Source organism: Ictidomys tridecemlineatus, chromosome X, assembly GCF_052094955.1.
Source record: "Ictidomys tridecemlineatus isolate mIctTri1 chromosome X, mIctTri1.hap1, whole genome shotgun sequence".
NCBI lineage: Eukaryota > Metazoa > Chordata > Mammalia > Rodentia > Sciuridae > Ictidomys > Ictidomys tridecemlineatus.
This window is the reverse complement of record NC_135493.1, coordinates 21,515,980-21,542,545: the sequence shown is the minus strand read 5'-3', so window position 1 is coordinate 21,542,545 and position 26,566 is coordinate 21,515,980. Positions and strand designations below refer to the sequence as shown.

Below are 26,566 nucleotides of genomic sequence, written 5' to 3'. Positions count from 1 at the left end.
TGTTTACAAAGACCTTTTTTAATAACATGAGGAAATTCTTGTTATAATTTTAAGTAAAAAAAAAAGTCACAAAATTGTGTGCTGAGTTGAATAACAAGCTATGTGGGGAAACTATGCATTTTTAAAAAAGACTGAAAGGAAATGCACCTATCAAATATCTCTGTAAAATAGCCAGGAGCCATTGAGAACTAGGTTCTCTTCTTGGCAATTTTTTTTACATAAATCATTACCTTGTCTTTGCATAATGACCCTGTAAGGCAACTTACTCCTACTTTATAGGTGAGAAAACTAAGGCTCCCAGAGGCTTCCTAGCTAAATTCCCCACAGCTCAGAAGTAGCATAAATAAAATCATTGATTAAAAATTATTTTTCTGCTTATCTCTATTTTCCAAATTTGTGACAATGAGCATGAGCTTTCTGCTTGGGTTTTGGTTCAGTGGTAGAGTGTTTTCCTGGCAAGTGTGAGGCACTGGGTTCGATCTTCAGCACCACATACAAACAAGTAAATAAAATAAAGGTATTCTGTCCATCTACAATTTAAAAAATTAATAAAATAAGAACAAAGGGAAGCATTATCTCTTGCTCCTTAGAATTTGTGATTTCTTTCTCAGTAGAGTAGAAGCTCCTGGTGGGGAAGGACTCTGTCCCTAGTCCAGAGCATAGCTGGACACACAGTGATGCTGAATAGATGTTTGTGGAATAAAGAAATGAAGGAAGTGTAACAATCACAAAAGGTTGATTGTGATGATATTAATGCCTTATATAGTCAAGGTGTTTGGTTAGGGGATAGCCTTTTCACCAGAATGTTGAGATGGGTACCATTAGATCTGCAGCATTTCCTTGGATTTGAGTCTCCTTGTCCTGAGCAAACCATTTCTCAAGTGATATCCCTAACTTCAGGGTTACCATATTCTAGGCCTGCCACCCAAAGTTTGTAGTTGTCCTTTGTTCTACTGAAATACCCACATGTCAGGCCCCACCTTCTAGAGCAGCCAGCCTCACCCAAAAGAGGAAGGAGTCTAAGGTCAGAGGGAAGGGTCTAAGGTCAAGAGAAGCTGGGTTCTCAAGGGCCTTGAGAAGCCCCCTGTGGATAATGGGGAATTGACTGTTGTTTTTTTTTTCTTTTTTGCAAACTAAGGGGTAACAGATAAAGCAATTCACATGATTAAGATGTCAATAAGAGGGCTGGGGTTGTGGCTCAGTGGTGGAGTGCTTGCCTCGCTGTGTGAGGGACTGGATTCAATTCTCAGCACCACATAAAAGTAAATAAATAAAGGTAGTGTGTCCATCTACAACTAAAAATATCTTTTTAAAAAATGTCAATAAGAATAAGGACCAGGATGCCCAAGGAAAACCTGACATGCTCCTAAGGACTTGGAACTTGGATTTAGAGATGCTGCCCTTGCTGTCCAACCCCAGTGACTCCAATGGTGAGGCTGAGTGTGGTGAAAGCAGAGGGCAACACCAAGGCAAACCTCTCAGTGCCCCTAGGCCATACTCATTGAGTAGGTGGCCACCTCCTATCCATATGGGGCAGGGGGACAGGGGACAGGATGCTGACTTCATTTCCTCCTGGCCCATGCTTCCTCAATGGGAAAAGCAGGCCAAGCAAAGTTTTCATTGAATTGGTAGCACTTTGGAAAATTATAGCCAATTCCCAGTAATCAGCACCAACGAGGGTCCAGCAGTAGGGCCTACAATTAGATAAAGAAAAATAGCAATGTTTACAATCCAATTTGCTTTAAAACGAGAGATTTACCATTATAATTATGAACCAGTGCAGGTTCTGGCTAGATGGAGCTAGCCTTTGCTCCAGCCCTCTGGTTAGAATATCCTTCCACCTGTCCCTACATCCCCTGGACTCCAAAGCTCTCCTCAGCCTTCAAAGCCTTGCTCAAACCCTACTTCCTCCAAGAAGCCTTCCTGTTCATGTCATTTCTCCTTCCTCCATACTCCCTCCAGTCCCGGGTATAGTCCCATTCAATGTTGGCCCTTTCTGAGTCCCTGACCTTTTCTCCCTCTGAATTAAAGCTTCTAGAAAGCAGGCTCAGCTGTTTTGACCATTTTAGCAGGCCTCTGGACCTAGCACAGTGCCTGGCACAGTGAACTCCTAGCCAAAGCCTCATTTATTGTTGACTAACGGGATGGACTTAGTCTGCCCAGGGTCCCAAGTCCTAGCGGACCTGAGTGGGACTCTAAGGTCTGGGAAATTCCAGATTGCAAGGGCAGTGGGAAAGACCTCTGCGGATAACAGGGAACTGTCAATATTTTGCACGCTAAAAAAGGAGTATTTACAGCCAATTTGTTGTTCCAGGAGTGGGGAAGCGTCAAACCTAGCAGGATGAGATAGCAGGGAATGAAGGCTCATAGGCGAGAGGACAGGCCCTCCTGGCCCTGGCCCCCATTTGGTCTTTGGGCTCTGTAAGTAAGAGACCTCAGAGTTGAGGCTGAGGAGAAGGAAAAGGAGGGGGAAGGACCGGGACCAAGCTCTCTTCCTCTCTTCTGCTACTCCTTTCTCTCGCGGTCCACGCTGGCCTCCCTCTTGGGCTCTTTGTCTGTGGGTCTGTCTGTGGGCTTTCTGTCGCGCTGGCTCTACGGCGCTCTTTTCTCTCTTTCCCTCTCTCCCTCTCTCTCTCTTTCTCCTCGGTTCACGTGACCGTCTGCTCTCAACGGCTCAGATCACCTCTTCCTGAGGCAGCACCTTTCGGTTGGTAACAGGAGACACTGGGGTGTTGGGGGCAGGATGGGTTTCCTTCCTCCGCTTTTTCCTCCGCGCCTTCTCCAGCAGCTCTGGCCGCTCCTCTGCGCTCGGCCTTGGTCCCCCACCCTCCAGCCTCTCCCAGCCCCCACAGTGCTCGCGCCCTCTCCCCTCCCTTCCCCTCCCCCGCGCTGGCGGTCCCTCCTCCCCGGCAGCCAGCCCTCTTTGGGGAGAGGGCTTCGGCGCGGGGGACAAACAAAAGGGCGGACTCGGGGCACCCCTCTGCAGCTCCCCACCACGTGGCCCCTCCCTTCTGCCGCTGCGGGCAGCTCCTGGCTCCCCTCTCTAGCCTGAGGTCCGGGGAGTTCGGCCCCCAGAGGCATCCTTTCCGGGAGGCATTCGCGCCAATCGCTCTGCCTGGGGTGCTGAGCCTCCGGGCACTTCTGATACCAAGGAATGCACCGGGCACGGATCCGGGAGCCGCTCCCAGAGCAGAGGTGGCTTACTTGGTCCCCATACGGAGAATGGCCAGCCTAAGGGAGGAGACCCTGGCCCCGCCGTCGGAAAGCTTCCAGCTCTGTGGGGTGACGTAGATCTCCGACCTCGGGGAGCCCCGAGTCTGATAGGAGACACCCGTCTCTCTCCACTTTGCAGTCCAAACTCAATAAATAAGGGCGAATCCAAAAGTGAGATGAAAAGTGCCCTGCAAAAGCAGAGCTGGATCTACATATTCGTGAACTCCTGTCAGAACCGGATTATTTCCCTGCCATCTTGCCCTGCACTTAGCCAGCTTCGGGTCCTCATGCTACCAACTCCCTGCCCACCCCCCGCCAAAATTTGGAATAAAAAGTAGACTCCCCACCTTCTGAACCAGAGTAAATGTTCCTAAACAAAGGCCATTGAAGAGCAAAGTTATAAATCAGACAAAAATGCTTCCAAAATTGCCTCTCTAAATTCACTTTAGCTAGTGGTGTGGTGGCTAGAGCCAGGGTACTAACCTGGCCTTAGATTCCAAGATTATACATTTTAAAGCCTATAGAGTGACTATTTCCCTGAGACTCCCAGCTGACTGCTTAATACCATTTTGGTTAATAAATCTAATTCCCCTGGGGGATATTGCCTGTGGCCACAGCCACACTTGCTGCACCTTAAGCTGGCTCTGGCCAATCCAGTAACAAATGACACTAATGTTGGGAGGGAAGGGTTGCCAGAAGGAATTCCATCTCTCCAGGATCTTGGGAGTGGCTTCAGCTAAGTGCCCCCGACAGGTACCAGGCAGAACAGTACTTGTTTGAAACAAAAACTAATAAGAATAGGCACTGTGGGTACTATTTATTGAGCCCTTCCGAAGTGCCAAGGACAGGCTGGGGATGTAGCTCTGTGGTAAAGCAGTTGCCTAACATGTGCAAGGCCCTGGGTTCAATCCCCAGTACTGAAGGGGGCAGGGAAAGGCCTTGCCTGCCAAAGTGTCAAGTACATAGCACGCACCATATTGAAACCCAATAACAGTTAGGTAGATATTATTCCCCTTTCACAATAAGTAAGCTATGGCTCAGAGAAGACAACTTTTTGAAGACGTCACACAGCTGGTCAGTGCTAGAGCTAGGTTTGGAATCCAGAGTGGGCCAATGCCCAAGTCCAGGCCTTGTACCACAATACTATCCCACCTCTTTCCCATATGGAATGATTCTGAAACTCTCCCAGAAGGAACAATCATAGGCTAGGGCACAATCTTGCTGGAAACTGGCTATTTGTCAGCATGTGGAGGAGTCAACAGGGGCCCAAAGTCATTCTGCTGGCTCTGTAAATGCATCAGACTCCCTAATAAAAGCCCAGACTCCTAGATTCCTAACCTAGAAAGCAAAGGAAACATCCTATCTGCCCAGTCCCACAGAAATCATCCTACTTCCGGTTTCTGTCTCTTCTGGGTAGCAGTAAGGTTAGGAGAATGCCAGGTCCTCGGGTGAGCTTCTTGGAGGCAGTGTTGTGGGGGTGGGCTTGATAATGGACCCCCACTGCCCTACCCCCAGTCTTCCCCGGAGGGAGGACAAATAGGCCCATTGATTCAAAACTCTCCCAGAGGGCATTAGAGTAATGACTCTGGACTGTGTGATGCCTACACCCCCTTTGACCTCCTGACTGACCCCTGCCCTGGGAGGTTCCAAAGGCCACAAATCTCTGTTGCTTGTGGGCCATGTGGTTTGTGGCTGTTTGTAGTTTTGTAGGGGAGGGGGAAACAAGGAGTGTAGGGGACACTGCTCCTCACTGTGCTGGGCTTCCCCGGAGAACTAGCAAGTGCGGGCAGGGCCTCTTCCAAACCCTGCCAAGACACACTGCAACTACTGATATGGGCTCCATCATTTATTTTTGAAAGCAGCAGGGCTCTTGGATCATTTGCATAAATGCTTGCACTGCCTGCTATATTTTGGTTTGGGAGAAGGGCACCAGAGCACAGAACATACATAACAGATTTGTAACTGGACAGCTTGATTCTGCCCCTGGCTAGGTGAGCTAACCAGTAAGTCAAATATGGTCCCTCACCCCTGTGTGTGTTTTTGCAAACCCCTCTAAGTGCAAAGCCCAGCACCAGGGTTGTGTGGCAACAGAAAGATCTTGCCCCTAAAGGAGTATGTCTAAGCCAGATGTGTAGGTGGATGGGTAGATAAGGTAGTATTTTGACTTGAAAAAGCCTGGGAGTCTGGATACCTAATTTCTGTCATTTAAGAAAAAAACATGTATTGAGTGTCTTCTATGTGCCAGACACTTTATTAGGCACTGATATATGAAGACCCATTTTCCATCATTGAAGTACTTACAATCTAGCCCAGGCGACAGAAACATAATCAAATAGCTATAGTGCCATTCGCCATTGGAGAGAGGATAAAAGAGGATTGCTAAAGTAGTTGGGTGAGGATCTGGAGAGACTTGGTGGGGAATATGGTTGTTAATCTGAGTCTTATACACCAACCCCACTCTCATTCCCAAGCTGTGTTTAACCTCTACCAGTAACTCCCTGAGTGAGCTGAAGTTTCTCATTTTAAAGATGCCTCCATCTTCAAAATGGCCCTTATGTGTCTTGTGGCTTCTGTCTCCCACTTTGCCTGGTCCTATATTTAACATCGACCCCCGAGTGAGGGCATAACTAACCATTTTCTTCAAGGTTCAACGCAAACGTGTTGGGGAGTACGGAAAATTGAGAGATGGTAGAAGTGCAAGGGAGATTCAGTCATAAGGATCAAGGGGGTGTGGCCCCAAAGGAAGGTGAGGGTAGAGGTGGGAGTTAAACTTGTATTCTGATTTAGCATCTTTAAGTGTCTAATCAGCCTTCCAAAGCCTCTTCTCTCCCCTACAATTGAAGCGGGAGCTGAGTAGCAGCAAAGACCCCCTCACCCCATACAGTGCACATCGAGGACCAAGGCACTGCGCGATGGGCTGTCCTTCAGACCTCCGCCCTTCAACCATTGGGATCGCCTCTGGAGTGGAGTATTTCCCTGCATTAAAAAAAAAAAAGTCCCAAACTTGTCCCACCATTGGGTAGGGAGTTACCAGTTGCATTAAGTTTTCTCCTCGCTGAGTGACGGAGGACTTCTTTTTACTCGTCCTAAACTACCCCTTTAGGGCTTCCTGGGGGCCCGAGAGCTCGGGTCTGCGCCAGGGCCAAGCAGGCTGCGCTGCCCCGCCAGGATTTCCTGCACTCAGCGCGGCGAGGTCGGCTGGAACTTCGGCCTCCGACGAAGGCAACTCCGCTTCCCTTTAAAATGCAGAAACTCCCAGCCCACACCCCCGCCCCTCGGGCCGCCTCCTCCCCTTCCCCCTCCGCCCCCGCCCAGGCTCAGGCTCCTCCCAGAGCCCTTGCCGTGGGGGCCTCCCTGCCACCTGCCCGCTGCCCATCCCACATGCAAAGCGTGACCGCCGGGGAAGGAAGCCCAGCGCGCGCCCACACCGGTCCTGCGCTGGGCGACAGCGAGGAGCTCGCCTACTCCGTCCGTCTGCGCTTACCCAGCATGCACTTCCAGGCCCTGAGCTATCTCGGAGCCGCAGCCCTGGGGTCAGAGCGGCCGGAAGAAACAGGAAGTTTGGGACGGTCCTAGTCTTGGGGCCAGGAGTCCTAAACGGCAGGCCCTTCACTCTGCGCTGCCTCTCCCTTCCCCCGCTCCCTCCCTCTGGCGCACTTCCATGGGGTCCGTTTCGGGGGCTGGCCTGATCTCCAAAAATCCAGATGTGTTTGGGGGTCATTCAAGGCACACTCCCAGGGTTCCCTTCGCTGTAGCATCTCCTGGCTTTAGGGATCTAGGGATGGGAGGAGGAGGGCGTGCTCCAGTCCTAGTTGGGTGGTAGTCCTCGAGGGCTGAGCGGGGGCGGGGGGGGGGCGAGACGCAGAATTGGGGTGGGGGTGAGGGTGGGGCCTGGAGATTCACCTCTTAAGGCCATCTCTTGGGCGGGTAGGACAATGGTTAGAACCTCGTACTGAGTCCAAACTTACTGTCCCTCCCTACCCTCTGCCAGTTAGCTTCCCTCTAATCTGCCCTCCACACAGACTTGGGATGCCCTATTATCCTCAGCGATCATCTAGCAAACGGTGCACTACTGTTCATCAGGGGCACCCGGAGAGGAGATATCTAATGCAGTCCCATCCCCAGTTTAGAGAACACAAAGGGCATGCCCTGTTGAAGGTGATCTTCATCCTCACACCCTTTGGACAGGCAGGAAGGACTGGATTCTCAGTTCTTCCCTAGCCTTCCTCTCAGTCTCCACCCCTACCTCAGCATTAGCCAAACCAGTGACACAGGCAACTTCCACTGTCCCCACTTGGGCCTCTCCTGGCCTATAGCTGAGAGGGGTATGGGTCACAGTTGCTCTCAGTGAGCCATTTTGATCCCAGTATACCATTTGGCCACTCCCTTTCTGGTTGTGCAGTGGGCCCTTTGTGAGGACACACTCTTCCCAACTTACACTCCCAGCCAGGGACTTTTCTCTCTCTGCTCACTAGGGGTTTCCAAGTTCTCCTTGATGCCTTCCACTTTGCACTCTGCATCTTCCTTGATTTGCTGAGAAGTGTGTGTGTCGGGGTGGGGGGTGGGGGTGGTGAAGAACAGATTGAATATTTTGGAAGTAGGAAAAGTGATGGTAAAAACTCATTGGCCAGGGCTGGGGTTGTGGCTCAGTGGTAGAGCGCTTGCCTAGCATGCATGAGGCACTGGGTTCGATCTTTGGCACCATGTAAAAATAAACAAATAAAATAAAGGTATTGTGTCCATCTACAACTAAAAAAAATTTTTAAAAAACTCATTGGTTGTACAATGATTGTAGAATGAGACTGTGTCACGGGGCATAGTTTCTATGCCAGACACCCCCAGGCAGAATTAATTGGTATTTCCTCTGTACTCCCATAGCACAGAATTTATTATCATATTGTAATTATTTGTTTCTCTCCCCCATAGAAGGTGAGCTCCTGGAGGGCAGAAACTATGCCTTATTTTCCTCTGCAATTTCCTGCACAGATACAAGGGGCTGTTGAACAAATGAAGTAGAAATGGAAAGAACTGGGGCTGAGGCTGTAGTTCACTGGCAGAGCACTTTCCTAGCATGTTTGAGGCACTGAGTTCAATCCTTAGCACCATACAAAAATGAAACAAATAAAATGAAGACATGCTGTCCATTTACAACTACCAAAAAAAAAAAATGAAATGGAAGGAACCTCCAGGATCTAGTTCCATTCTCATATTCTGTGAAGCAACTTAAACATGCACCCATGGTTGCACTCACAATTATATAAATTCACAGAGCAAATACATAAATACCATCATACCACAGTCCCAATGTCATCATAAGACCACTTGTTGGAAAGTGAGCAGAAGTTACATGATGCCAAGTAGCAGGCCTTTTGAAAGCTGAATCTCCAAACCTAAACATTTGAAGTGTCTACAGCCAACAGCACAACTGGTCTGGCTGACCCCCACCCCCCAATACTGCCCTGACTTTTTAAATAGCCAGAGCCCTATGTATAGAAACACTGAACATCTGAGCAGAAAGAGCCCTCTAAGATGCTGTTATAAATCTCTTCCTTTTACAGATGAGAAGGTCCCTGGTCCAAAGTCAGACAGGATCAGAAATGGCAGTCCTGTGTTCTCCATACCTGAAGCATGCACATATGTGACACATTTGTGTACAGACATCTGCCTGGACCTGTACAGATGGTTTCTGACATGCACAGACAAGGGTGCATCCTGAACATGTGCCACCACTACATATGGCACACCTTCCCTCAGTATCCACCAAAGCAAGTGAGGATGGTCCATTCACAAGTAGGAGGAGGCAGGACTCCTGCAGATCAGAGAAGGGAGGGCAGGGGTCAGCCAGGCCAGGCAGCCCCTTGCCAGAATGCAAAGGGGATAAAGAATCCTACAGGTTTGCAGCTGTCATTTAACAAGCTCAGCTCCCCTTGGCTCAGCTCTCCTCTGTCTGCAGAGGGCGAGGAGAGGAGACATTCCCTGCTCATTCTAGCGAGCGCATGCATGCTGCAAGCGTGGTATGCGAGCAAGCGGTGTGCTTCCAGCTGCTGCCTTACACTTCGAGGGCTGACAGGCTACCCCCACCCACAAACAGAACTCTTACCCGCAGCTGGCCTCTTCACATGGGCACGATTAAGGCAACCAGCATGGTGCAAGCCTTTTCTCAAAAGAAAGAGATTATGATTTTCTCTCCACCTTGCCAATCAGCCCTTTACTTGGGAATCTCCTCTTTCAGACCAACCTCCAACTGAAGACTTAACACCCCCCCCCCCGCCCCTGCCACCTCCGATAGCCCTGTTACAGCGCACTCATGTGACACTCCAGTGGACAGTTCGCACCCTCACCATTAATGCCCACTCGCTGGTGTTTCCCCATTAGGGTCCTGTCTCACTTCCACCCCATCTGCTCTTTGCCTTTGCGTAGTGCTTTACAGCTTTCAAATCGCTTTCCCATACATGTCTTATTTCACCTATACTACAACCTTGTAAGGCAAGGTTCATTTTACCCACCAGGAAACTGAAGCTTAGACATGATAAGGAAGCTGCCCAAGGTCACAGAACTAATACATGGGGTAGGGTAGGGCTGTGGTCTCCATCTTTGACTACAAAGTTCATGCTTTGACCACTCTACCATAATGCCCAGTTGATATCTTGCTCTCCCAAAGGATGGAGCCATCTGTCTTTCTGCTTTTCTGGTACCTCCCAGGTGCCTGATGGAGGACTAGCTCTGTACACACTGGGTATTTTGAGGCCTGAGTAGCCAGCAGCCAGAGGATACGACCTGCCAGAGAATTCTGGAAACTGCATGAAAGGAGAGGCACTTGCAGACTAATGGTGTTGCATTCCTCCAAAGTCTTTTTAGCATCCCCCACCCCTTATCTTTCTACTCTGCCCTAAATTGCTTAGGGGGACAGCATCGGAGCATAGGCCAGAGAGCAGAGCATCCCTACCTGTAGACCTGAACTCCTCCTTCCTTACCTTCTTCTGGGGTTTAGGGTGTTCAGAGATCATGAATAAAGCTTATATTGGACCTTATCACAGACTAGTAGGAGAGGAACTATGGTCTAGATCCTTCTCTGCGGGAAGGGTTCTGTCAACAGAATGCCTCAGGCCCCTTCAGTGCTGGTGGGCTCAAAATTGAGGGCCCCCCTCCTTTTTATGAGTCTCAGCTGATTTCCCTTGAGGGCTGTCTCTACCAGGCAGCAACCCCCCACCCCCACCCGACTCACTTACTGTACCTGGGCTCCGCCTCGACTGTCCTCAGGGGCGGGGCCAGCCCTAGGGCAAGCTGGGGCAGGAAGTGGTTGCAATTACACACTCCCGGCCCGCACTGGCTGCCACTACCGGAGCGACAATGCTAACTCCGCCAGATCCAAACGCTAGGGCAGGGACTGGAAGACGACTTGGTTGGGGGTTCCTGGGCTGAAATGAAGCTCCTTTCCTAAAGGAAGGGAATTTCCAAGGCTGCGGGAGGCTGGAAGCTTCAACTGACCATCCAAACTCAATTTCATCTAAGGATGAAGGAAGGGGGTCGTGGGTCTCTGTCCTAGCCCAGCATATCAGTCAGTCACTCGACACTTTTTAACTCATCCTTTTTTAACCTAGTCACTAGCTAAGAGCTAGATTCCTGATATTTGGGTCCTCTGCTCCGAAACTACCAAGACAGACAGCTTTGATTCTTTCTACTAGGAGGGGACAGCTTTTGATCCTCTAGCTACTGCAAACCATCAAGGCACTGTCGGTTTATATATCCCTATTCCTCCCTTTTTCCTTAGGTTTTCCCATCTGGGACTAGCTGTGGGCCAGGTGGATGGTGGGATTGGCTGTGCCACAGCCATGGGCTAGGAACCTTGTAGAGGGAGGGATGGCTGGTGGAGTTTGAGAATGTTTGCAACTTTCTGGGGGTGGGCATTCGGTGAAAGCATCTTTAGCTCAGAAAACTGGGGCTATGTTAGAGGAATAGAGGTAGAAGACAGCTCAATAGAGAAATTGGACAGTGAAGGGAGATATGAGAGTCTGTGAAGAAATGGGGAAAACTAAATCAAAGTATTTGGGTTTTTTTTTTTTAAAGTCTAGAAGCCCAGTAGGTACAATGGGGACTCCTCTGCCTTTTGGAAGCATCTTCTGTAAGCCTAGATGCCTTGAGTGGGTCTGCACCCTGCAAAGCCTGAGCTTTGCCTCTGCCTCCCCAGCTTCAGAAAGGACTTTCTCCACTTCCTCCTCCTCCTCCTCCTCCTCCTCCTCCTCCTCCTCCTCCTCCTTCTTTTTTCTTGTACCAGGGACTGAATCCAGGGGCATTTAGCCACTGAGCCACATCCCCAGCTCCTTTTTAAATATATTTTACTTAGAGACAGGCTCTTGCTGAGTTGGTAAGGGCCTCACTAAGTTTCTGAGGCTGACTTTGAACTTGCAATCCTCCTGCCTTAGCCTCCTGAGCTGCTGGGATTACAGGCATGCACCACCACATCAGCCAGAGACTCATTTCTTTCTTCCTTTTCTTTTTGTTTGTTTGTTTCTTTTTTTTTTTTTATATAGTTCTTGGGTTTGAACTCGAACCCAAGGCCTTTAGCATTCTAAGCAAGCATTATGGCACTGAGCAATATCCCCAATCCTTTTTTATTTTGAGACAAGTTCTCACTAAATTGCTGAGACTGACCTTCAACTTGTAATCCTCCTGCCTCAGCCTCCCAAGTAGCTGGGATTACAGGTGTGCAGCATTGTACCTGGCCAGAGCCTCATTTCATATGCTCCTAAAAGTTTCAGGGCATGCTCCTTTTCTTGTTCTATTGGAACTGCTCCCTTCTCCCAAACCTGGCCTGCCCAATTTACTGAGGTAAGCTAGGGCTTGCTTTGGAGCTGCCAGAAGACAAGGGTCTTTTCTCTGTTAGCCCCACATCCTGGCAGGAGCCAAGGGCTTTTTATTCAAACTTGGGGGGCTAGCTAGCCAGCAACCTTATTCCATGGGGTTCTAAAGCCCCCAGAGGCTGGGAAGCTGAGTCACAGGTAACTACAAACAGCACAACACAGCAAGAGAGAGGCGTGCGCGCGCACACACACACACACACCAAAAAAATAAATAAATAAAAGAAAGAAAAGGATAACAAAGGAAAAAAAAAAACATCCTAATGTCTGTTACCAGAGGCAGGAGGGCCTTTTGGTCCCATCTTAGTCGTGTTTCACTCACAGATGCGGATCACAATCAGAAGGTTGCCTTTGAATGTGAATGATGACGATAGGACACAAGATCAAATAAGGGAATAGGGATGGAAGTGTGTTGTGAACTATTAAGTTCTATAAAGATGTGAGGGATTATAAGTATTACTATACATTGCAAACTTTCATTTTGATCCCATAGATCTGGTTTATTCAATACTCTTCTTACTTAGAGGAAAATGACAGAAGCAGGTGAGCTCTGGGAACTTGGGGGCCCTTAGTGAAATAATGTGTATGTATATGCATGTGCAAGAGACAGAAAGTGAGAAAGAAATGGGAGGGAGTGATTGGGTGGAACCCCTTCCCTCCACATTTATCTCCTGGCAAATTAGGATGGTAATGAACAAGAAGGAGAGACTCAAGGGGGAGAAAACCTCACAAATCATATAGCCAGAGGGATCTAGGAGACATGTCTTGTTTGACCTGCAATACCCAGAACAAGCTGGGGCAAGGAGCTTAAGCACTCAAAGTTTGTCAACTGAATGACTGATGGAAAGAAATTGGGAAAGGCCCTGCAATCCTTGCCTCCTCTGCTGCTACAGTACTGACTTTGTGCAGATGAGCTTTTCTCTCAGCCTTTTTGGCTTCAAGAGTTGGGTACTGGGCTGGGAATATAGCTCAGTTGGGAGAGGGCTTGCCTCATATGCACAAGGCCCTGGGTTCAATCCCTAGCACCACACACACACACACACACACACACACAAAAAAAAAAACATTAAAAAGAAAGAGTTGGGTCCTAAAGCCCAATCCCCCAAGTGCTGCTGTGTCCCTGAAAGTCACCATACATCTGAATGTCTCTTCCACAAGAGGCCTGGTGTTCAGAAGCTCAGCACACAGTCAAGGCCACTCACACTACATATCATTGCTCTTTGATTCTACATAGGGCCCTTCAGGAGCCTCAGCACCATTCTGATCAATCAACAAACATGGAAGTCATGGATGGGGAAGCATTTTGTGACCTGCAAAGCCACGTATAAATGTAAAAGATTATTGCACTACATTGGATTGAGAGAGACAGAGAGAGAGAGAGAGAGAGAGAGAGAGAGAGAGAGAGAGAGAGAGAGAATTCTGATTTCTGATTTTTTGGGGTTTGTGATTATTTTATTTTGGCAAATAGGAGTTGTTGGTTTTGTTTTTAAATAAAATGTGTATGTGTGTGAGTATCTGCCACACATGCTTGTGTTTACTATTAAGACCAATGGATAGAATATTGCCTGATCAAATATATGAGGTATCATTCATTTAGACCACACAAAGCCAATATTGGTTGAGTTAACCAGAACTCCCTGACATTCTTTTTTTTTTTTTTTTTTGGTACCAGGGATTGAACTCAGGGCCGCTTAACCACTGAGCCGATCCCCAGACCTTTTTATTTTTTATTTTGAGGCAGGGTCTCTAAATTGACTAGGGCCTTGCTAAATTGCTGAGGCTGGCCTTGAACTTGTGATCCTCCTACCTCAGCCTCCTGACTAACTGGGATTACAGGCATGTACACCTGGGTTGATATTTAGTTTATTCTGCTGAACAAAGTCAAGGCTATTGGGTTTTTTAAATGAATTTATTTAGTTGTAGATGGACACATTACCTTTATTTTATTTATTATTACTGGTGCTGAGGATTGAACCCAGTGCCTCAGGCATGCTAGGTGAGCACTCTACAACTGAGCCCCAGCCCCAGCCCCAAGGCTATTGGTTTTGAATAGAGCTCAATTGTTTGGTCTCTGATGGGTTAACAAGGAATCCTCTGAAAAGGACAATACTTAGAACATCAAATGGGGCTCTTAGACTAGAGCCATGGGTACCACAAACCTCCAGAAAAAATGCAAGCCTCTTATTGTGTTGTTATTTTGGCCACAACCTTGAGAAGTCAGGAGAAAAATTATGCAATCAGTATTGTGTTGGTATAGCATTCCCACCTGAACTCCATCAAAGTAGACACTTCAGGTCTGGAAGGCCTATCTGGTAAATCCAGCATAGGCTTTCACCTACCTTTCAACGGGTAGTCAAAGGTCTGACATGGTTGTGAATGCCTATACTACCAGCTACTTGGAAGGCTGAGGCAGGAAGATCACAAGTATGAGGCTGGTCTAGGCAATTTATCAAGACTCTGTCTCAAAATTAAAAAAAAAAAAAAGGGTGGGGCCAGGTGCAGTGGTTTATGCCTGTAATCCCAGTAGTTTGGGAGGCTGAGGTAGGAGGATTCAGAGTTCAAAGCCAGCCTCAGCAATTTAACGAAGCCCTAGGCAATTTTTAGGGAGACCCCATCTCAAAATAAAATGTAAAAAGGGCTGGGAATGTGGCTCAGTGGTAAGGTGCCTCAGGGTTAAATCCCTAGTACAGAAAAAAAAAAAGGTGGGGATGTAGTTCAACAGTAAAGCATTCCTGGGACCAATACACAGCAGCACAAAAAAGGGCAGGTGTACTTATCGACCCCCAGGACATGGCCATACACACCCTTAATGGTAAAGCTCTAGTTAAAATAGAACACTGAAACAGACTTATTGTATTTTAAAATTTTCTAATTACTGAAGGTTACCCTCTAACACTTTTTGTGTGTGTGTGTGTGTGTGTTGAGGATTGAACCCAGGGGCACCTAATTACTGAGCTACATCCCCAGTGCTTTTTATTTTTTTACTTTAAAATTTTTTTTTAGTTGTAGATGGACACACAATATCTTTATTTTTTTATTTTTATGTGGTGCTAAGGATTGAACCCAGTCCTTCACATGTGCAAAGCAAGTGCTCTACCAGTGAGTCACAACCCCAGCCCCCAGTGCTTTTTATTTTTTAATTTGAGACAGGGGCTCTCTAACTTGCTTAGGGTCTCACTAACTTGTTGAGGCTGGGCTTGAACTCGTGATCCTCCTGCCTCAACCTCCTGAGTCACTGGGATTACAGGCATGCACCAAAGTGCTCAGATCAACTCTTTTGTTTAGCTACTTGGTATGGAAAATCTAACATGCATGAAACCACTTTCTGGATTGTCAGTGCAGTGTACTGAGCAATTTGATGGAATCTCTCTTTGTTGACCGGGTATCTTGCAGAGATTTGTGGTCAATGGAACTCAAACTGGGGTCTACAAATTCATAAATATTTCTTGAAGAGTCTATGAAATCTCTCTTATAATTCATTAAGTGAAAAAATAATTGCATAAAATTAATCTGCAACAACATCAAGAGTGTGTGTGTGTGTGTGTGTGTGTGTGTGTGTGTATTTGGGACGGAATTAAATAACCTCAATGTGGTAATCCTGGACTGATCTGAAGTTATGACGCAGTTTTATATGTATTTGATAAATTTTTAAATAACAAATTAATTATTATTTGAAAAATATTCTACTTAAGTAGCTAAATATTTCAAACACAAGGGTTAAGGCCACAGACTCTGAAGTCAGACTGCCTGGATTCAAATCCTGATTTGAAACTTACTGGCTAGGAATAGATAAACTGTGGCCCATCCATACAGTGAAATATTATTCAGCCATGAAAAAGAATAGTGTACTGATATATGCTATAACATCAATGAACCTCAAAAACATTGTTAAGTGAAAGAAGACAAATACAAATGGGCACATATTATATAATTAAATTTAAATGAAATATACAGAACAGGTAAATCCATAGAAATAGAAAGCAGGTAGGTGATTGCCAGAGGATGGGAAGAGGGCAATGGGGAACCATTGTTTAGCAGGTATGGGGTTTCTTTCTTTTTTCTTCCGTTATTGGGGATTGAACCCAGGGGTACTCTGCTACTGAAATACATCCACAAGCCTTTTTATTTATTTTTTCTATTTTTAAAAAAATTGAGACAGTATCTCATTAATTTGCTGAGGCTAGCCTTAAATTTATAATCCTCCTTCTTCAACCTCCTGAGTCACTGGGATTACAGCTGTGTGCCACTGTGCCTAGCTAGGTATAGCACTTCATTTTAGGGGTGAGAAAAACATTTTAAAACTAGATGTGGTATTTGCATAGTTAATCTACTAAATGCCACTGACTTGTACACTTTAAAATGGCTAATTTATATTATATGAATTTGACTTTAATTGAAAAAAACTTGTTAGCTGAATGACCTTGGACAAGTCACTAAATTTCTCTGTATTTCAATTTCTTCATCTGTAAGTGGGCATGGTGGCATGAGCCCATAATCCCAGCACTTGTGAGGTTGAGATGGAGGATCACTTGAGCTCAGGAGGTTGTAACCAGCCTGGATGATATAGTAAGACCCCATCTCAAGAAAAAAAGATGGGGAAGGATAATAGTATCTACATTATAAGGTTTGTTATGATTACTAAATGAGTTAATATTTTTAAATCCTGCTAGGAATGATGGTGCATGCCTATAATCCCAGTGACTTGGGAGGCTGAGGCAGGAGGATTGCAAGTTTAAAAAGAGCACTGGGGCTGTAGGTCAGTGATAAAACACCCCTGAGTTAAATGTACCAAAAATGAATGAGTGAGGGCTGGGGTTGTAGCTCAGTGGCAGAGCCCTTGTCTAGCCTGTGTGAGGCACTGGGTTCGATCCTTAGCACCACATAAAAAAAAATAAACAAAATAAAGGCATGTTGTCCATCTACAACTACAAAAAAATTTTTTTTAATGAATGAATGAATGAATAAACAAATAAATAAATAAATAAGATTTTTAAAATTTGTAAAATCCTCTGAATTGTGTCTGGCACGTACTAAGTGTCAAATAACTGTGAGGGTTTTTTTTTTAATTTTTAATTTTATTTTTGTGCCAGAGATTGAACCTAGAAGCGCTTAACTACTGAGTCACATCCTCAGCCCTTTATTTTTTATTTTGAGCTAGGCTCTTGCTAAGTTGCTTAGGATCTTGCTAAGTTGGTGAGGCTGCCTTTGAACTTGTGATCCTTCTGATTCAGCCTCCCAAACTGCTGGGATTACAGACCTGAATCACAGCACCTGGCATAACTGTGTTTTAAATGGGGAAAGAAATAATAAACCGTCTGATAGTGAAAAGTTAGAGGATCTCTGGTGAAGATGAAAATGGAAAATGTGTTCAGTGTCTTTCAAAGTCTAGTCCAAGAACCTGCTGACTCAGAATTTACTGTAGAGATAGTCAGAAATACAAAGAAAGAGACATTACCCCAGACCCATTTAATAACGCCCTGTGGGGGAGGGTGCCTTGGAATCTGTTTTTTTTTGGGGGGGTGGGGGGATCAAACCCAGGGCTTTAAAAGTGCTGATCTCATGCTCTACCACTGAGCTACTCTCAACCCTGAATCTGAATTTAAACAACAATCCCCACACCCTGTTGATTCTAATGCATATTAAGGTTTGAGAAAAATTGATGAGTATAGACTGAATGTGTATTGAGGGCAGAAATTCATTGCATGGATTTTGAAAAAAATCCAAATCATATATATATATGGATATATATTTTTTTGTGTGTGTGTGTGGTTTCTTGCAGCACTGATGATTGAACCCAGGGGTTTGCTTATGCTAGACAAGTGTTCTACCACTGAACTAATTCCACAGCCCTTTTTATTTTATTTTATTTTGTTGTTGTTTTAGTTTTGTTTTTTATAGCACTATAGTACCAGTCTTTTTTATTTTTATTTTGAGACAGGTTCTCCCTAAATTGCTGATGCTGGCCTCAAACTTCCATAGTTACTGGGATTATAGGTGTGTGTCATTGCACCTGGCTTAACTTATTTTTGAATCATCTTCTAACTTTCTTCCCAAGATGGACATTTCCTCCTCTAGAATTCCTTAGTTTACTGAACAAGAGCAGACACATGTGACTACATATAAACACACAGAGACACACACACCCAAAATAAGAATGATATCTTTACTGAGTTATCTATAGCAGCAAAACTATGTGCTTACACAATGCTATTAATGTTGGAAGCTCCAGGCTGGGCCATGTGGAGGACAAGGTAAAACATGGCTCTTGTTGTCCAGATACTTAGAAAATCTAAGAGACAGCTGGGTATGGTGATGCAGGCCTGTTATCCAGCAACTTAGGAGGTTGAGGCAGAAGAATCTCAAGTTCAAGGCCTGTCTGGGAAACTTAGTAAGACCTGTCTCAAAATAAAAAAAATTAAAAGGGCTAGGGATGCAACCCAGTAATAGAGTTCCTTAGGTTCAATCCCCAGTACCAAAAAAAAAAAAAAAAAAATCTAAGAACTGGGTGAGGTGGTACATACTTGTAATGCTAGTGACTCAGGAGGCTGAGGCAGGAGGATTACAAAATTTGAGGACAACCTTAGTAACTTAGTGAGGCCCTAAGCAACTTATTGAGACTTTAGTTTCAGAATAAAAATTAAAATGGGCTGGGTATGGTGGTGCACACTTGTAATCCCAGTGGCTCAGGAGGCTGAGGCAGAAGGATTGTGAGTTCAAAACCAGTTTCAGCAATTTAGTGAGGTCCTAAGCAACTTAGTAAGACCCTGTCACTAAATAAAATATATAAAAGAGCTGGAGGTGTGGCACAGTGGTAAAGTGCTCCTGGGTTAAATCTCTAGTACCAAAAAAAATAAAAATAAATTTTTTTTTTCCTAAGAATCAAATGGCTACTGAAAAGACTGAACATCATGCCAGTGGTTGGTAAGTACAAAGTTTGTGGGAACAGAGGGTTGGTTGGGGGCACTGTAGGTGGGACTTGCAAGGACTCATGCCCACATTTCTCCCAAGAACACATACTTGCTGGTCAATCCCAAAGCATTAATGCATTGCTCTCTTCTCTAATGCTGCCAGGCATTGTGGGGAACACTGTTTTCCATGACAAGGTGCCCAGAGGAGTGTTGAACTAAGGCACAGAGCACAGAAAAGCACCAAAGTGCCAAACTGCACTTCTTAGCTATGGGACTAAGAATTCAGAGAAGGGAGGGGTTCTCAGAGGCCAAAGCAGTGGGAGAAGCTTCATAGCTATAGGGTTAAAGAATTTAGCCAGGTGTGGGGGCTCACGTGTAGGCTTATGGATAGGATCAAGAATAGTGTATGTGATGGGAAAAAAGAGAATGGTATATGTGAGAATATTAGGTGCTGTAGGCTTTTTTTTTAATGGCATATTGTGGGTTGACCAGGACACCTCAGTTAAGTCTATAAAGAATCATAAATGCACAGAGCCACCACCACACCCAGAGGAATTGCAGTTGCTTCAAATTCAGTGGAATTTGTTGAGCACCTACTAACATGGACTCCTGATCTGGGTGCTATTCTCAATATTCTTTGGGGAAAGAGGTAATCATTTTACTGAAAGGTCTTGTTCAACTTTATTCCATTTCCCTTGCCAAAAATACACCTCTCTTTCTCTTTACATTCAGGTTTATTTATTTTTGTGCTTGAAAGAAGCAGATGCTGGGCTGGGGATGTGGCTCAAGCGGTAGCGCGCTCGTCTGGCGTGCGTGCGGCCCGGGTTCGATCCTCAGCACCACATACCAACAACGATGTTGTGTCTGCCAATAACTAAAAAATAAATATTAAAAAATTCTCTCTCTCTCTCCCTCTATCACTCTCTCTTAAAAAAAAAAAAAAAAGAAGCAGATGCTCTCAAATTCTAAATTCTTTAAAGACTCCACCCACTAAAAACAAACAAACAAACAAACAAACAAAAAACTGCTATGGAGTGTCTACTAGATGCCAGGCACTGTTCTAAGTGCTTCACATACAAGAATCATTTGATCCTTGTTACAGTTTCAGGAGATACTTATCAGCTTCCATTTTATAAATACGGAAACTGAGGCTCAGAGAATAGTTAAGCGTCCAGGTTGCTATCACCAGGAAGTGGCAGAGCCAGGATTTAAATCATGCCTGTTTAACTTCATAGATAGTTTGTGAAAACACTAAATGGGAAGAAAAAGACTAAAGAGACCAAGACTTAAAAATGAATCTTTGAGCTAGGCATGGTGGCACATACTTGTAATCTCAGCAGCTCGGGAGGCTGAGGCAGGAAGATGGCAAGTTCAAAGCCAGCTTCAGCAACTTAGTGAGGCTCTAAGCAAGTCCCTTTTTCTAAATAAAATACCAAAAAAGGCTGGGGGTATGACTCAGTGATTAAGTGCCCCTGGGTTCAATCCCTGGTACAAAAAAAATTGCCAAAACTGGAAGCCAGATCTGTATCTCAGCTTCCCACTGTAATATCAGGGGAATAGATTGGTACATTGGTGTAAGCATTTGTAGAGGTCCTACTGTGAGGGACCAATGTGGGGTCTGTGGAAGGCAGGAAGGAGATTCATACACAGATGAGAAATACTGAGTCTCTTCATCCAAAGAACTTCAGATCAATTTGGAGAAACAGGCAAAACATAAAAGTACTAACTAAAGGGACAAGCTAAGTACTGTGGGGATACCCCAGAGGAGCGGCTTATTTCTACCAAGAGTATGGAGGCCAGGGAAGGCAGCATGCAATAGGGCTTGATCAGTTGTGTGAGATTTCAATAAACTGGAAAAATGTGTGTCCTGTCCAGGGAATGGCAGGAGGACTGTTCTGGGCAAAATAGTGGGCTTGTGAGTGACATGGAAGGAACCAAGACAGGAACTAGATTAGAGAGGGCCCTAAAAGCAAGATGAAGGTTCATAGACTTGACTTTGTCCACCGTGAGCATCCATGATCAGTTTTTTGAGGCCGATCATTTCCCTTCCACCTCTAAGAATGTGTGTTTGATTTAAAGAAAGAAAAGAAAAGAAAACAAAACCAACCTTGTGAAGAGCTTAGAAGTCTTAGGAAGAGGGGCGTGGCCAGACAGCTGAGGGGCTTGACCTGGTGAGGCCTCTGGGCAATTTTAGCCTCCTTCTTCATTTTGCCCCTTTTGTCTATAAAATCCAGAAAGATTGTTGGTTGTTTACAGAGTTAAGTTTAACCAGACATACTGTTTCCCCATTTAGACTCAGGGCTCTCAGAAGGCATATATTCCTTAGTCGTTTGTTTTTAGGAAGCCAGGTCTTACTACTCCACATGCAGTAGGCTGCCAGAATGCATCTGCAGCAGCAGTTGCAACAGGTTTGGTGTGGTCAAGATTTAGGACTAGCAAATAGGACCAAGAAATCCTCCCCACCTCCATCTCTGCCCTGGAACATAAGTGAAATACTAGAGAGCACAGAGTGTCTCATGTAATCACTTTTGGGGGGGCTCGCAAGGTTCTTTTCATACTCTTCCCTCCCTGCGGCCCCCCACCCCCATTCCCTTTTAGCTGAGGTGACTTAGAATGAACCCTTCACCTCTCCTGAGATCCTATGTGCCACACCTGACTTCACCTGCAATTGAATGAGGCTCTGAGAATGAAGGGACAACCAGAAGTTCCAAATTTGTTTCATTCTGATAACTTTATAGATTGAAGAATGGGAATTTTTTTGGTCAGAGGGCTATGCTATTTTACTAGTAAGACAAGGCTTCTGATTGCAGAACAAAGCAGTGAATTAAAGTAATTATCCTGTGAATTTAGTCAGAATTTGGTTAGGAACCTAAATTACCTTGGGACCCCCAAATGCCCTGCTTCATCTGGTAAGCTTCAGGAGAGCAGGGCCCAGGCGGTGTTGTCCAAGATTTCTGTGCTACACTTAGGAAGGATGTGGTGCTGCTTAGAACTTTTGTATGAGTCCAGTGGTTTATGGTATACAATACTCTTTCCCATCCATACCTCATTTGATGCTCATGGGGTGTTCCTATGAGGAAAGTAGGGTAGGTACACTGATTTCCATATTTTAGAGGGAGGGATGGAAGACACAAAGCATAGTACCTGACATCAGACTGGCACTACTGTTCAATCCAACATTAGGGCTTGCTTGAGGTCCTAATGCTAGCTATTGACAAGATAGCACAAGGATCTGGTCCTTAGAACTCCCCCCAAATAATCCTCTTTTAATTGTACCAAGTCGTTTTTCTGAGCATTCTGGCCTGGGGCAGTAGATATTATTGATGAGAGAAATAATGAGGGAAAACAATCTGCTTGAAAGAGGCTATTTTGGCATAAAATGGAGGTGCTATAGCATATTGAAGAACTCTGGATGTAGAGAGGTAGGACTACTGGGTTGATTCCTGGCTCAGGAACTCACTAGTCACGTGACCTTGAGCAAGTCACTCAGAGATGCTCAGAATCTCAGTTTCCTCAAGTACAAAGTTGAGGGTCCTAGTGAGAAACAAATGAAATAACACAAGAGAAAGGGCTTTGTTCACATTCAGATGTTGTATAAAGATATTATTATGGTTATGTTGTGGTTCTACCCTCAAATAAAATAATCATTAATATCTACATTCTTTACTAGGTTTCCCACAGCTCTTCCCACCCTGATCCTTGATTTCCCATCATCTCCTGTAAGGCAGGAAGCCTGGCCCCCAACAGGAAAGGGCTCAGAGAAGCTAGAGCTTCAGCCAGGAAACAACCATCTTGCCCCAACCTTCATTTCGCCAGATAAATGATGCAGCCAAATGGTGAGACTATGCAATCTGAGGTGTCCAGAAACCATTTCAAGCTCAAACCAAGGAGCAAAGTAGCCCTAAGTTCCTAAGGCCTTAAGAGATTTAGTAACTATTAGCTTAATTAAAATCAGTGAAGACAGCCAACTTCAATCAGAGCAGAATTGGTGGGGTCTGCATTATCAGGCCCAATGGAGGAAATTTACCCCTTGGTAATGTATTTCGAGTTTATGTTGATTAGCTTAAACATATATTTTCCAAATCTTCACTTTGTCTTGGTGCAATTTAGGCCAAACACTTTTTAACCAGTGTGTGTTATGGCTGTATGGGGGCGGAGTGCATGGGAGGGTGGGCGTGGCCAGTTAGTGAAGCAGTTGCCAAATCAGAATACTATGATCAGGGTATGACCACCTCCTTGGCAACAAATTTTGAGGTTGATGAGGACAAATAAGAGGGTTATAGAATACCAGGCCTCAGGCAACAGCAAAGACACTGCAGCCTTAGTTAGCTTGCTCCCATACTCATGCTTATCCCTCAGACAAGGTGAGGGAAATATACCAGGCAAGTCTCAACTGTCACCTGTAAAGTCCTCCCAAAGGAGAGAAGACACCCCCTAGCTTAGACATGGAACCTCTGGCCTAAGAGAACGTGTGGGGTGGGGCAGGGAGGAGGAGGAGGAGGAAGACCTTAATCCGCAGGGCTTCCTTCTAGTGCAAATGACCCTCTGACTTCCTTAGTATAGATAAATACATAACGAATAATATCAATATATTTGCACGTAAAGATTTTTTCCCCCAATTCCTGCTATTCATTTCACATTCCGTTTACAAAGCAATGAATCCGTCAGGAACTGCTGGGCACCTCCCCTAATACCCTCTAGGCTGAGGCGATGGCTTTGAAGTCCCCATCACCGACTCAGGGTCGAAACTGCTAAGAAACACCCTAAGTCTGAAAGCAAGCTGGCAGGCAGCTTCAGTTCCTTCGCAAGCTTTCCTCGGAGTTAATGTAAAGTCACCAGAGTTCGAATGTGGACCGCAAGCTTCTGAGACCTTCAGTCCCAGGGATGGCCTGGGACGTAAACACACGCAAGGATTTATTCCTTTGGCCAGGCGGGGAATCATTAGGGTAAAGGGTAAGGGTCAAGGGGCTCAGTTTGGTGGTTGAAGAGCCCCACAAAAGCGGACAGAAGCTGAGTCTTCTTTGAGCTGGGTTTTCACCTCCTAGTCGTGCAGGCTTCCCCGTTTACAGACCTTTCGTCCCCCTCCTCTTCCTTCCTCCCTCGGGTCTCCTGCCACCCCCATGCCTCCACACCCAGACAGGGGCTGCCCACCGAGAGTGGCCAAAGGGGTTTGCAACCCGGAGGTTGCCACGAAGGGTGGGCCGCTCCGGAGTCGCGAGGCAAGGCGGCGAGCCCCAGCGTTTTCCGTCTCCAGCACCTGTCCCACTTCGGCGCCGGGGCTGGGGCTGCGCCCGCGGGCGGCCTCAGTGCTGGAGCGCCAGAACCACGCACCGAGGTCGCACAGGGTGGGGAGGTGGGGGGCCGGGGAAGGGGCGGGGCATCCAGTGGGGGCGTTCACCCCACAGGCAAGACCCCCGCCCTCCCACATAGACTGAGGCAAAACCGGGAGAGATAGTCACACGTAAACCGTGAGCGAAAACGCTCGCACCCCCCCCCCCGCCTTTCCGGAGCCAGGGGCTGGCCAGGGAAGGTGCCTCCGTTCTTCCCCGGTGGTCAGTGCGGGGTCTGTGGCTGCCCGGCGAGGTTCCGGCTTCCCCGGGGCTGGCAGGGGGAGCCCCGAGAACTGCAGGCCCGCCCCCCCTTCCTCCTCCTTCTTCCCCTCCTCCCCCACGTGTCCTCCCAGAGCCCAGCGGCCTGATCCCAGCACCCCCTGCCACCTCCCTCCTCCTCTCGCTTCGCCCGCTTCCCAGGCGGCGTGGAGAAGAGCAAAGTTGCGACAGCAGCCAGGGGGCTCTGCCCAGGTGAAGGGGGCGCTGTGAGGCGGGTGGGGGGGGAACGGCGTGGCTCTGCGGCGGGGGCAGGGGGAGGATAAAGAAACTTGCTTTACGCGGCCCCCACCTCCCGCGGGTTCGGATCTTGCGTGAACCGAGCCCTCGTGGCGAGACGCGTCAACGCCGTCAGGACCGAGGCCGGCACCCGGATCCGGACCGGGACCGGTACCGCGCGCTCGGGCCGGCTCGGCGGCGCAGGCAGCGGGCCAGGCCGGCACCCAGACAAGGGCGGGGTGGGTGGCCGTACACCGGACCGAACCAGGCACTCCGATGGCGTGGGCGCGGGCCGAACCCAGACCGGGCCGAGTTGGGTGGTGAAGTAGGACGTGGATTCGGGGGCGGGGCGCGGCGGGAGGGGAAACCAGGCCCGGCAGGACTGGCCTGGGCGTGGGGGCGGGGGGCGAGTTCGGGGCACTTGCTGGGCTCTGGACCGAGCGGTAGGGCGGGGCGGCGCTAGGGGCTGGGCCGGACCCGCGGGGAGAGGGCGAGGGGAGGGGGACCCGGGGGTGGAGTAGGGGCGTGGAGTTGCGAGCGGGGTCTGGCCTCGGCCGGGGGCGAAGGTAGATCGGCCGGGCCGCGAGCGGAGGGAGGGAGGCCCGCGGCAGCGCGGCGGCGGCGAAGGCCAGCTTCCGCGGAGTTTGTGCCCGGGCTTCCCGGCCGGGCTCTGGCCGCCCCACGCGCACAAATGGGGCTAGGGGACTGACTGGTAAGCAACTCTGCGTGTTAGACGGTGTTCAGTGTTGATTCCGGGAAAAGCGAGGAAAGACACTGTCTGCAATTATGCCGCACCCCCCACCCACCCTTTAGCATCTGGATTCTGCTCTCTGGGGGCCGGGGACCCTCCTCGCCACAATCCTTTCACTCTCCAGCACTCCCACCGCCTCCTCCGCTTCCTTGGCCATCTGATTCTCCTAGGGGTATGTGTTTAGTGGGTGGACGGCGACGAGAGGGTATACTTTCCCTCCCGTGGGGACAGCCCATTTCGAATCTTATTCCTACAAGGTAGCGTCTTTTCGAGGGGTTGGACATTGGGGTTTAGATAACCCCCCAAGCTGTTTTGATGGCTTTTAAGGAAAAAGGACAGATCACTGGATTTTCATATCTGGGATGGGGGTTGAGGATTGGGATTCACCCCCAGCTCACTTCCACTACCAACCTCTCTTTACTGTTAGCGGCTTCCATGGGGATCCGAACTTGGAGGGGGAGGGGGGACGGGAGTATTAATGTGCTTTTCTATCTTTACACAGGATCAGCGTGGCGAAGGACAGCTAGTCTCGGAGGGAAAGTAGCCACCAGTCCAACTCGGGTCGCCCCCACTATTACTTCGGTGAGGGGGGCAATACTAAGGGGTCACTGGTGGGTAGGGACCCAGTTTAGGGGAGGGCGTGGGTAGTCGCCCCCAGACTCTTCCTTCGCGCGGGGAGAGGCTAGCCCTGGCTTCGGAGGAGGGGTTCCGGGGAGGGAGATGGGGGTTGGCGACGACGGGGGGGGGGCGGGAAGAATGGGAGAGTCACGCCCTGCGTGCAAGGGGAGCCTCCCTCAGGCCCCTGGGAGAAGGGGACTGAACGTGTCTGCTCTGTGCTGCCAGGCAGGGTAGATCAAGGGTCTTGGGATTTGCACACTAGATCGGGCACCAGTGGCCTAAGAAAGTCAGGTCGGGGCATGAGGTGGGGAGCGTTAGAAGAAAGGGAGAGAAATCCCTGGTCGAAGCGTACTGATGATCTCCCTTCCTCAACCTCCTTCTTGAGGGGCGTCG

At 47.6% G+C, this 26,566-nt stretch overlaps 1 protein-coding gene and 1 long non-coding RNA gene across 4 annotated transcripts in view; one reads left to right on the top strand and one right to left on the bottom strand.

Annotated features, from left to right (window-relative positions):
- Positions 1 to 19,641: 19,641 nt before the first annotated feature.
- LOC144371689 (uncharacterized) lies at positions 19,642 to 25,191 on the bottom strand. Its single transcript, XR_013431686.1, has 4 exons — positions 24,878 to 25,191; positions 21,858 to 22,049; positions 21,087 to 21,200; positions 19,642 to 19,853 (listed from the first exon to the last, which is right to left on the bottom strand). It is a non-coding gene; the product is annotated as an uncharacterized LOC144371689 (long non-coding RNA).
- Positions 24,662 to 26,566, top strand: part of Bcorl1 (BCL6 corepressor like 1) — a 67,442-nt gene continuing 65,537 nt past the window's right edge. The window contains exons 1-2 of one of the 3 annotated variants that reach the window (XM_078034291.1): positions 24,674 to 24,780; positions 26,058 to 26,137. The gene's annotated coding sequence lies outside the window, so the exon portion shown is untranslated. Of the gene's footprint in view, positions 24,781 to 25,355; positions 25,517 to 26,057; positions 26,138 to 26,566 lie in introns of those variants that run through there. The other 2 variants (XM_013356054.4, XM_078034292.1) reach the window with 2 other exon arrangements.